Source organism: Vidua chalybeata, chromosome 4 (assembly GCF_026979565.1).
Source record: "Vidua chalybeata isolate OUT-0048 chromosome 4, bVidCha1 merged haplotype, whole genome shotgun sequence".
NCBI classification, from domain to species: Eukaryota; Metazoa; Chordata; class Aves; order Passeriformes; family Viduidae; genus Vidua; species Vidua chalybeata.
In genome coordinates, this window is record NC_071533.1 from 34,256,379 (window position 1) to 34,269,080 (window position 12,702).

Consider the following 12,702-nt stretch of genomic DNA (forward strand, 5'->3'; position numbering starts at 1 on the left):
CGGCTTCCTCGCGCCCCGCCGGCTGCTCTGTGGCAACCTGCCGCTGTTTATTGCATAACAAAGCGGTTGCATAAGAGGATCTTAAGAAAGGATCAAATAATTAACAGTGAATAACTGCCACTGCGTGTTTTGACAATCTGAACCCGGACAATAGTTAGGGGCAAAATAATGCAGCCTGAGAGAATCTGTTTCCTGAAACGGTGCACGGCTGATTAAAATCCAATACCACTTTTTCTAGTTAAAGACTCAGCCTTAATTAGTCCAGACCAAACCAACTGGGGCTTAATCATTAGCCTGTATATCTTATGTTGGTTATCTTTCACAATCCCAAGGAAAAACACAGATCCTTGCTCTTGTGAACTCTTGCACATCTTCTGGGCTCTAGACCAGCACAGACTCATGTGTCCCGGTGTCATCCCTTACCACAGGACCAAAGTGATGCTTGGTTGGTCTGCTGTGAATTATTGCACTAAAGGTACAACTTTCTACAAAGAAAGAAATACAGAAACTTGCCCAGAGATGGAATGAATGGCATCAGGAAGGTCTTCTCCCACTGAAGCAGCTGCAGACAAGAGCTCCCCTGTAGCTGCTAAGAGCATGTATGAGCACAGGGGACATTTTGCAGAAAACCTTACTGTGCAAGTAAAGTACCATGGGGAGGATGGGCAAGCAAATGACCCTGTGAGTCCCTTCCCTACATAACAGAACTGAAGGCAATTTTTTTTTTTGTTCACTGTTATATCACTATATCCTAACTTCTGTAAGAAAGAGAGTAATATCCCCAAACTTTGAGAAATTAGGCAGGTGAGTTTGCCAGCAGTCACAGAGCAGTTAGAAACCCTAGAATAGATAACAAGTTGGGAATAAGATACATCATACATGGGCCACATAAATGCCACTACCACATTACAGCAACTTTTATTTGCAGACTAAAAAAATATTTCTCATTGAAGAAAGTGGTCTAAGTCCTTAGACAAGGAGCTTTAGCTCACAGTTCTTGATAAGCACTGCCAACTTACAGCACAAAGGAGAAACACTCTTTTCTGCTGATGAATTCCAAGTCTTTGGATGGGATGGTCAATGAGGCCTATTGGTAGGAGCCTGAAAAGGCACTGCCTGGGAACTCATGTATCAGTCAAGAGCCTCCTGACCTTGTAATTGTGTTACTCATAACATTTAGCACCTGAAGATCTGGCAGAGGATAAGTGGAGGTTTGGGAGCCTTCTTCAGCCTTTTGGCAAGGGCAGGGATGACTCTATCAAAAACTCATGCAGGATACTGCCCTTGCCTCAATGCAAGGTGGCAGACGTGTGCTGGGGTGCTGGGCAGGATGAGTATTCCTTCCTTCGTATCCTAAGGCAGTGCTCAGGCATATAAAGAAAATTATCTGTTATTATTCATCATCCATAATAAAATGGTATTAAGTCAGAATCTGCTATTAACTCCTTAGTTAGACTTAGATTCTTCCAGCATGAGTTACACACTAATGCAAAATGCATTATGCTTTTATGGCAAAATCCCACTAACTGCACCAAGAGGTTAATTAAACTGGAGAGAAAAAAAAAAAAAAAGAAGCTTTTAGAATGAATTATTCAGAAGGTCATTAACAATCAGGCACACATGAGAAGCATGATACTTAGAATCCTAAATGTAAACACACATTCCTGGATTAATGTGAGATTAAGAAGATAAAGAGAAGTTGTGTTGCTACTAACAATTGTTAAACAGTAGAGTTAGCCTGCATGCCTTTAAGAACCACTTAAATGAGAACATTTCTGGTACTACGGAGGGTGAGATGGATGCTCTAAGGGGAGCACTATCAAACCTCAGAAGGCTCCCTCATTTTGCCACTTGGGTTTCCTTTTGTCATGGACCTCCTTGTCCCTGCTTCAGGTAGCACAGGTTGGGCACAGTGACTGCAAATACATCCTAACTCTACTGACACTAAATCACCTAGTGCATGATCCCTGGACACCACCTGGCAGAGCCATGGTGAGGTGTAAGCGGTCAGTGCCTGCCTTTGCCGACCACTGATCCCCTGGATGTGCAGACTCAGAAGTTCACACAGCCCAGTGGCACTGACTGCTCCTCAGTGAAAGAAATCAAAACATATGGAGCCCAGGTTTCCTTGGGGGAGACAAAAAAAGTGGCAGTAGCCTTCCTGCTGCCTTAGCCCCAGCATGGGTGTGCCTCTAACAATGGGCCATTCTTCTTTCTTCCCACTCAAGTGTCTGCTCTCAGAGATGATTTTGACCAAAGCTGGCCAGTTTAACTCTACACCAGCCCCCCCCATCCCACGGTGTGTGAGTCACCTGCTGAGCTGTCAGATGTATGAGAAGTCTCAAACACAGATGACTTCTCTCTGAGAAGACTTTGCTTGACGAACGCTGTGGTGATCAGCAGATTCACCAAGACAGGCCCTTTTCTGAACACTGAATGCTTTCTTTGTCTCCCATTATGAAGCTACAGTGCAGCCACTGGTATTTTCAGCTACACAACTTCCATTTTACACTTTGAAGAAACAACTAATGGATGACTTTAATGTGAGCTTTCTAGGCCTGAGTCTCATAGTTAGCAAGTCTCCACTGGGGCAATGAAAAGTGAGGCTATAGTATATTTAAATTGTATTTATGCTGCATTTGTGGTCCCTTATACAGTCAGGAAGATATCAAGAGGTATATGAACATTAGACTCCCAGTCTAGAGTACCTCTATTTAAGTCAAGGGGACCAAAGGAGTTTGCAGTGATCAAACATGGTGCTTATCTCTGGCTCTGTGAGACCCTTTGTTTAAAGCTCTCTTGAGGCACAGTCTGCAGCTCATTTTAAGAGCTGTAATAGAGGGAGAATAGGAATAATGTGATATTACCATCCCAGCCTGGAGCTGTACTCTGTTACTCTTCCGCCTCTATGCTTAATAGAAGGATTTGATAATGCAAACTCTTCAATGCAATTTCTTTTCATTATTAACCAGCTGAAAACAATCTATTCCTTTACCTTAAAAGTAACTCCCTTGTATTTCCATTGAGAAATGGCTACTGTGAAGATGAAAAGATCCTGCTTTCCTCAAGCCAGCTCAAATATTTGAAAATAAATACTGCAAAATATTCACTTGAGTTCTTCCAAACAGACTGGATTTCAGGTTGAAGAGCAGATAGAGAACAAGGCTTGGGGATGCCATGTCCCAGTACAGTCATTCAAAATGACAAATGTTTTGCAAGTTCAAGGGTATATGTCAAGTCTCTGCCACAGTGAAGGGGCATTCTTGTAAGGTCAGCTGCTGTCATGAGGTGTTTGCTGTGATCCTCCCTCTTAAATGGATTGACATGGGCATTTCTTCAGCCTGGATTTGGCCTGGATAAAGAGCCAGAGGTATAAATTTCTAGGGGAAGCTTGAACCCAGTGTTTCATGATGTTTCAAAAAATATATACTCCACAGAAGAATAATTTCCTACAACCAGAGAAACACCCCTTTCTCTGTCAAGACAGAGACATGACCCTTAAGTTTTGAGGAGTCTTTCTTTCTGATCACCTTTTCTGGTCTCATTTTTAACTTGCAAGATGAATATTGTGTTTGAAACTAGCTAATTCACAGTCCCCTATACCATAACCAACATTGTCACCTGAGAGGCAAACCACTAAGTGCCCAATAACAACCTTGGAAAACAGTCTCTTTGCTCCTGAGTTCAGTCTACTTTGCTAGTGGTGGCCAGACGGGCTGGGCAGCTGCTGCTGTGGAGCTGAGAGGCTCCAGTGGCTGAGCATCCTGTGCAGGGTCAGCCACCACAGAAGCCAACTGAGCAGGCTGAGCTGCACTGGGGGACATGCATGGGCACTCAGAGTGATAGGGAAAGTTTATGGGAGGCATTTCAGTGGCTGCTGACTGGTCTTCTCCCAGGGGAGTTGGATGAGGGGCAACAGGGCACTGCCAAGCACTTTCTAGATTTGCAAGAGAAAATGGTGGATGAGGCAAAAGGGGACTGAGGTCTGGGTGAGCTCCTGTAGAACGACCACTCTCCCTATAGCCTTCACTTTCCATGAACAAAGTGGTTGCTTTGCCCCACCAAGACCTGCACCTCAGAGCTATTTCTGAAAAGGAGCCTGTCTCCTCTGCCAGCCTCCCTGTGTGCTGCCCAAGCATTCCTCCATCAGTTCTTGCTGCCTCCCACCTCGACCCACAGATTGCCAAATGCATCCCACTTTTACAGAGTTCCCCCCCAAATTCTCTGGCAGGAAGAACTGCTGATTCACACACAGCACCGTGGTCCTCAAAAGCATTTCCTCCATGCCATGAACAGCCAGAAAACTCACATAACCAATTTTAGGAGCATTCTGACATCTCAGGTACCATTGGTTTTACTCATCTTAATTTAGAAATGTTTGCCTAGTGTGGTGGATACCTTCAGTCTGTACAATGCTTCTGCCTTAATCCTTGTGACCGTGGTCTTAAAACTTCATGGTCTAGCAAGGGCAGGGCACAAATCACTCCATGAAAATATGCCCCAGGATTTTTTTCTTTTTTTTTAAGGGCATAATCATCCACATACCCTGCTATTGTGGCTTTAAGTGCAGATGTCTCACAAATGTGCAGAATTTTTTCACTCTTCCTCCAAAAGAAAAAAAGAAAGTGACACGACATGTGCTGTGTGCCAGGGTTTGTTTTACAGGAGAGGATAGGATGTGTGCCAGGACAAGGTGTCACCATTTAACTCACTTTCCTGAATATTCAGATGAAGCTGGTGGCACATCAGCTCCCTGCTTGCTCTTGGCATCGAGCTGTCCTGCTCGGTAGCTCCCCATCTTCTGCTCGTTGGCTGCCGAGTTGTCTAAGCTCATTTGTCCCCTCAAGACGGTGTGAGCCACACTCTCACTGTTTTTTTTTTCTATTGAGATGTGAAATCTTAAAATGAGATCATAATAGAGTTAAAAAAAATCTGTTAGCTATTCTTTTTCACTTGTGTTTACTTCTAGCATGGCACAGTAGCTACACTAAGGTTTCTATGCCTCCTTACACTACCAGCTATCTCAGTGGTTATGGGGATGATGGAGAGTGATGGAAGAAGTGTTGAAATTCAGTTCCTGAAAGAAAGTTTTGGTTTTTCTTATGGGAAGACAATCAGTCCAGTTTACAGGCAAAGAGAGATGGATTTGCCTCACTCCTCCAAAGTGTCTTTCCAGTGATAAGTCAGTCATGTCATGCAGAGCAGTGGATGCTGAATGCGCTTGAACACAACTGAGTGTAGTGTAATTGTCTCCAAACTGTTTGGGTGTGCCACATAACAGCCACAGGTGAGTTGCACAGGTAAGGAAGGAGGAAGTTAATCAGGGAGAGGCAGAAATGCTGGGTGAGAGTGCTGATCTGCTGGAGGGCAAGAATGATTTGCAGAGGGATCTGGGCAGGTTGGATTAATGGACCCAGGCTACTGGTATGAGGCCAACAAGGCCAAGTGTTGGGTCAGTCTTGGGGCAGAGTGGCTGGAAAGCTGCCCATCAGAAAAGTACCTGTGGGTGCTGGTCCACAATGGCTGAACATGAGCCAGCATTACCCGGGTGGCCAGGAAGGCTCTTCTACCCTCATGTGGGATCTGCAATTCCTAACCTGTTTCTGGGAGATATTTTCTTACCTGTCCTGAAAATGTTCCAGGCTGGCATTTCCACAGCCTCACAAATTAATACTTCAGTACTTGACTCATGGGCAGAAAGTGAAGAAAAAAGTTTCCTGTTTCCTTTGCTACTGCTTCTTGTTCTAATCACAAGACATCTGGAAAACAGTAGGTTTTTGGTACCTTTTGAAATGATCACTTATTTGGCTTTTGTTTGCCATTTAACTAAGGTCAGCAAAAAGTCCTCTGTGAAGGAGTACAGTTAAAACCAGTGTGCAGCCGTACAGTCCTCAGAACCTGGAGGCAGGAGGCTTGCTGCTCTTCAAAATCTGAGCTCTGTCTCTGAGAGAAGTTCCTGCCATTTCTGCATTCTTAACTTGTCTGCTTTGGGTTTGCTATTCACATTGGTGGTCAGTCTGAGACTGCTTTTGGAGAAAAAAACAAGCATGTGACCACTGAACCCCTCCTGTGCAGCAGCAATTCTTGCTCAGCTGATGGGTTGGTGGTGTGTTGGGAGTGCAGAGGAAGGGGGAGAATATCTGGTCACTAGTTGTAGTGCCTGCTCCTTGTCTGAAGAAGAAAATTATGGAGGCCACAGGAGCCAAAGGACTCTGAAGCTGTGGGCTTTCAGGATGCCTTGAAGGAGCCTGTAGCCAAGGACTGTTTGTCCCCAGACAGTCACCAATGTGAATCTAGAATAACATTGAAAGAAATTTTATTTACTTTGCTATGATCCAAGTCTTATAATACTGAATGTCCTTATTATTAAATGGACATCTGTGATTTCACAATAAATGGAGACACATGAAGGTCTCATTCTACTGGATATTCATAAGAATAATGAAAAGGGATGTCTAGAGCCTTGCAGAAGAAAAGATAGAAGCTTCTCTTCCTCTATTTCAGTATTTATCACTAAATCAGATGTGTTTGAGTCATGTGAAAGCAACTTGCTGGGCAAGATGTAGCATCTACAAAGAAATAGCACATGATCCTATGCATAGGGTCAACATCATAACACGCAAAGAAGCCCCTCAAAATATATGTTGATATAATTCTGGCATTTCTGACCTTTCACATGACTGGCATGAGGCATGAGATTGTCATCTTTATAATGCCATTTAAATATGGCAGGGTTATGTGTGTGAAAGTAAGCTGTCATTTCAAAGCATGAGGGCAATAGGTTTTATTGAAGGACATAATCTTTTCGTAGTAAGGCAAGCAAACAAAGTAAAAACTTATGCTATGGGCTAGAATTAACTTAGAGACTAAAATCAAGACTTCAAATTTTGGAAGAGTGGAAAAAAATCACCTTGAAACAGAAGTATCATGTTAATTGGTAATTATGGCATGAAGTCAATGCAGGTGGAACAGAAAAACCTAAAAATGCACTAGTAAGTGAATTCACTAATGGGTTCCTTTTTCCCAGGAACTACAACTCCAAGGGAAAAAAAAAAAAGGTAACTCATGTACTAGGAGATTCACAATAAAGTTGGGGTTTTTACATTACTTATGATGGTGGATGTCTGCACTTTAGACTACACTACACACTGGAGTAAATTGATTTTTAATAACCATCTCCTGTTTACCCCCCCCCCCATTCCTTATATACCTATGTGACAGGAGCATTAAAACAACAATATCTTGTTATATTCTAACCTCACACTCTGCTGAAGCAGAGCTTGCAGTTGTAGCTATTTGGGAAGTGCTGCACAAAATTAAGCCTCTGTTTGTTGTACACAAGCCTCCCAAAGCTGATATAATAGTTCCAAGCTTGAGAGAGGGAGCCAAGAGGGATATGCAGTGTCTTAATAAATATTTCAGTTCATGTTTACATAGTATACAACTTTGCAAATAACACACAAAACATTTTTGAAAAATCTTTGAAATAGAAACCTTCAGGTAGTATGCATTGATGTTTTCTTCATGACGACCTCCTCCTCCTCCTCCTTCTCCTCCCCTCTGCTGAGATCACAGATGTCAAAAACAAGATCTTAATACACTATTTACATTCCTGTTCTTTAGCACAGAGACACAGACTTTTCCAGGCACTGAGTTCCGTAGCTTCCTGAGTCTCAGACAACATTCCCATCCAAGGATCCTGTTCATGTATCTTTCCAGAGGACATCCTTCTTACCAGGGGCTGCAGGGCAGGGTCTTCCAGGGGAGTTTTTGCTAGAGGCTTGAGAATGACGAATGGGCCATCAGGCACAGGTGCTGGTATTGGGATTTTGCTAGGACAATTTAACTCCTTTGGGTTTTTTTCTGAATTTCTGAAAGAAAGGAGACAGAAAAAGTGAAGAGTTGCTGGCTTGGCCCATCATCTGAAGAACTACCTTCAGATTCAGGTATGCCACAAGACAGGGTGAAGATCTATTAATGACACCATGAGGTGGAAACACAGAAAAATCTTCTCTCAACCCTTCTGATCATGAGTAAGAAACCTGAATCAAAGCCACACAGAAGTCCTAAACCCTGTCCTGCATATTTCCACGGATATTTTTTTTTTTTAATGTGCTGATGCTATTAGCTAAAAGAGGAGAAGGCAGACTAATAGGAGTAAGAAAGGCTCTGTTCTGTTTGAGTCTGGGCCTGTAGGAGAGATGGGGAATAAACTGTGTACTACAGGAAAGCTACTAAGCATTTTTAATTCCTGCTTTTCCTCTTCATACCATGCCTTGCATTTGGCTATTTTTATAAATGTTTTAAAAATAGCTGGTTTCCTTCCTGACCAGGACACATAAATGGCATTTATTGGCAATCCTCTATGCTTTACATTTTGTTTCTCTAGTCACATTATCATCAAGTAGATGTGTATGTACAGGGTGGCAAGGCAAGCACTTCCAGAGAAAGCATAGTTGTATTTCTGAAAACCCATTTGTTCAGGTGTCAATACATTCACTTCTCTTTTAACAATACCTATTCATAAATAAAAGACTGTACACAAATATCTATACAAACAATTGCATTAAGGTAGATGAAAAGAATATAAGCATGGTTGATTGAATTATGAATCCCTGGGAAAACAATTTTCCATCAATCACCCAATTCTATCCACTCAATACTTTGAGAAGCATGCATCAGTGGACATTGTAGTGCTACACAACTTGCCCTCCTGTCACATGCTGCAGTATCAGCACCATCTGATCACCATTCTCTAGCCTGATTTAGCAGTATCCGTGCAGCAGGCTATGAGCAAGCTCCAGTACAATCCTACACCAGGTATTAGCACCAACTGGCCACTATGTCACTTACACTGTGGTCCTCAGCTTTACAGGGCTGGTTTGAAATAGGGTCTTCTCTCTGGAATGCCAGATTCCCTGAGGTACAACTCCATTTAGCTGCTCAGGGTCACCAAAGTGTTCAAAGCCATCCATTCAGCATGGTCCCAGCACCACCAGCTGTGGGTCCAATGGCACCTCCTACAGGGAGGTCCTGACTGTCCTGTTAGGAAGCTCTATGTTCTCTCTAGACTGGAAGACTTGTTCAGTCTGAGCACATAAAAACTCCATGATTTTAAATTCCCATACATTGGTCTCAGCCAGAAGTGATTATTAAAACCACTCATTTTGATTGTCATTGTGGTTACTTTGCAATTTTAACCCTCAAATTAAGTGTGTACAGTACGCTTGTGTTCATATCCAGCTGTTAGTTGTTGTATTACTTCTGGGATGGTAAAATAGTTGAGAAGGAGGCTGAGCTGAACGATAGCATCAAGGTTGGTAGCGAGGTGTCTCTTTGGTTTTGATTAACTTGCAGAGTGACACAAGCTTGGTGCCTCAACCCAAAGAGCTTGTAACCAATGCAAGCTCAGCCCAGACACAAACCATGCCTACAATTTGAAAGAATGGGAAACAAGTGTAGCTGTTCCTTAAACTTGTGTATGCACCTTTGACAGTTTCTAAAGTAAAATTTCCATCACAGAATAGACTCTCTATAACTTAAGATCTGTGAAAAGGCAGCATCTACCCTTGGCAGAGTAATGCAAATCTGCACTATTCCAACATCAGATTTCTCATTTAAAATCTGACACATACCAAGAAATTTAAGCATGCACAATGGATATTGTTTACATGTTTGTAGCATTTTAGGAACAACAGGGAATTGTGATGGATTCAGTATGATTTGAATTAAAAAGCTAGATGAAGCCTCATAGGCCTTTCAGACTGATAGCTAATCCCTGTGAAAAGGCTATGAAATGCTAGTTTCAGGGCTAGTTCCATTTGCTTACTTAAACCAAAAACCTTGTTAATGCCTATTAAAATGAAATCCAGTGAACAACAGCCTCCCATGTTTATGGGCTGTCAAGTTAATTTCCATAGAGCTGCGCTATCTTCATTGTCATTGTTGACCAAGGGTTAATTCACTGCAAGAAAAAGTGCGACAAAATACATCATTTTAATCCCTTTCTTCTTCAAAGATGAAGCAGTAGGAAAGGAAAAGTAACAACTGGGAAAATGTTAAGATCCGGAATTTTTTATATAAACTTGTCAGCCATTCCTGATGTCTTCTGTAATAAACACTCAACAATAAACAGTGAGGACTTTCCTTAAATCTCCATAACATAACAACTTTCAGAGGAAAAAGAAGACCTGTTCAAAGACTTTTTCTGAATGCATTTGCATTTCCAGGCTTTGTTGTGTTATCTACGTAAAATGAAGCAGTTGCTCCTTCACCATTAACTCTTTACAGAATACTCCTCTGCACCAAAGCAGAGTCCTGTGTTGAGCATATCAGAATTTGGAAACTGTGGTATGTAGACTGGTAAAATCCCGACTTTTTGGAAGCTTTGTACCACAATCGTCCCAAACTTTGAGAGTCTGCATTTTATTCATTTATTTCACCCCTGCAGTATTTTTCTCCAACATTGCTGTACTTTTTACTGAACTGAGGCTCTCCATAAACCAATATTTGCAAAACTCCTGGCATTCTTTATCCATTCCATAGTCCTAGCATTACACACCCAGCCGTCCTCCCCTATACTGAATCTCATCATACACTATATAGCCTCAGCCATGGAGAGGTTTCTGTTTTTCAAGTCCATTTCCTACCAAATAAAAGGCAAAGGACCTCTACACCAACATTTGCTTTTTCTATATTATCTGAGACAGGCTGCTAATGCTCACCTAGCTTTTGCACCAAATAAACCAAATGAATGAACGAAATGTTCAGAGGCACAGATGTTTTCAGAATAAGATGAGGCACTTGGTTCACACAATTGTTCTGGCTTTTTTTTTGTTTTCCTGCATGGTTGTTTCCTGTGGAGTGTAGGATATATTAACTTGCAGCCGCAGAGCACTTGAAACGCATCTACTGGATCAGCCTAGTGCATCAGTGAAAGATGGCTAACAGTCTTCCTTTTCCTGTGCAGCTGTTGTTTGCAGAAAGGGATAATTTTTAAGTTGATTTATTTACCTTAGCCTTTTCCCCCCCTTCTTTTCTTAATCAGTGATCATCAGCACGCTAATTGTTACTAGTAGTTTTTAAACAATGAGTAAACCTCATTGATACAATTAGGAATTTAATAGAAAAACATCCTTGAAATGCAGGTGGAAAGCTAAGGACTTTGTCTTCAAAAATGTTGATATCACAGAGTTCCCAGTAAAAAAAAACCAAAAAAACAACAAAGGTCCATATATTCAGTTAGAAAAACCCGGGAATTCTTCATCTTGGTCTTTCAATATAATACAAACAAATAATACAACAATATAAATATATTTAATAGAATACATACAAAATATGTATTATGTATGTATTATGTATGGTTTTAATGGTTTTAGTAAATCACTATTTGCTGTAAATTTTTCCTGCTCTGATTTGACAGTTCACTGTGCTATGACAGAGTGGTCTCCACCAGCAAGGTCCCCTGGTTCAGAAGGTGGGCTCAGGAATCCCCCGAGCTGCTCAGAGAGGGCACAGAAACCATCAGGATAGGTATCACTGCTGCCCCAGTCCTAAGCACCAGCAGCTGCAAAGACAACGTTGTCATTTCACACCAGATAAAACTTTTTGCTTTCACAGGTCAGGAACGCTTAACCTTGTTACTGTATGTAAACCACCTTGCTTAAGTGCTGCCTCCAGCCACTGTACAAAGTGTAGGGGTGCCTCGGGAGCTCAGGCACAGCCCCACATCCCACCTATACAGTCCCTATTTTCCATTTAGTGATGCTTCCTGCAAAGCTCCTCTTTCATATTCACTGCTTTGTTTTTTAGGGTTTTTTCTCTCCTTCTGTCTCACTGGTGGAGGCTGCCTCTCTGTGGCAAGAACTTGCATGGAAGGTGGTTCTGCAAAATCCTCCGGCTGTAGCTTGTGAAATGTGCAAGGGCATCAGTCCACTCTTGGAACAGTTATCATGAGCTCCCAACAAAACACTGAAAAGCACCTAGGAAACTCCTTCTTGTGACTTGAGGAGCTGAGGGCTTGCACGTTTCCTGGTTATTAACTGGACTGTCCTGCAGTGTCAGAGAAATCAGAGAAATCAGAGGAAGTACTGGCTTGGAAGGGACCTTAAAGATCATTTAGTTCCAACCCCCATACCATGGGGAATATAAAATTGGTAAAAAGGTTTTTTGGCAGCCTGAGATCACAAAACACATTTGTGTTCTGAGGAGAGATGGGGCCTCATTTCTTCACCCACAACTGCTCATTTCACTAGCAGAAATTTCAGAAGAAGTAGACCATCCAAGAGTCAACATTTTGTTATTGGAATAGAAACCCTCTCCTCCAACCAAAGAATTTTTTGCTTTTAACACAAAAAGATTTAACATTTGGCCTTACAGGATTGAATTTGGCTATAAACATATATGCATCAACTTTGCACTGAAGTGTCCTGCATGGGAAGGTACCCAGACATCAAGATGAAAGGGCTTCTGAGGAAAGGCACATGTTCTGACATCTTACTCTGTCAGTGCCCCACCACTTCTTGACCACTGGCCTCAGGGGCTTCTGGGGAGAGCAGGGTACCATGACCCATGGCTCCCGGCCAGGCCATGCACTTTCTTTCTAGAACACTAATTATCAAACTACAGACACTGATAGTTACCAGGTTGGGGCAGTGGGGGGGGGGGGGGGGGGGGGGGGGAGGTGAGAGAGAAGGCTCAGAC

The 12,702-nt window shown here is 42.3% G+C and overlaps 1 long non-coding RNA gene across 1 annotated transcript; it reads right to left on the reverse strand.

Annotated features, from left to right (window-relative positions):
• Positions 1-4,638: 4,638 nt before the first annotated feature.
• On the reverse strand, positions 4,639-10,850 carry LOC128787197 (uncharacterized). Its single transcript, XR_008430607.1, has 5 exons — positions 10,725-10,850; positions 7,736-7,871; positions 7,495-7,563; positions 5,623-5,759; positions 4,639-4,881 (listed from the first exon to the last, which is right to left on the reverse strand). It is a non-coding gene; the product is annotated as an uncharacterized LOC128787197 (long non-coding RNA).
• Between the last annotated feature and the right edge of the window lie 1,852 nt (positions 10,851-12,702).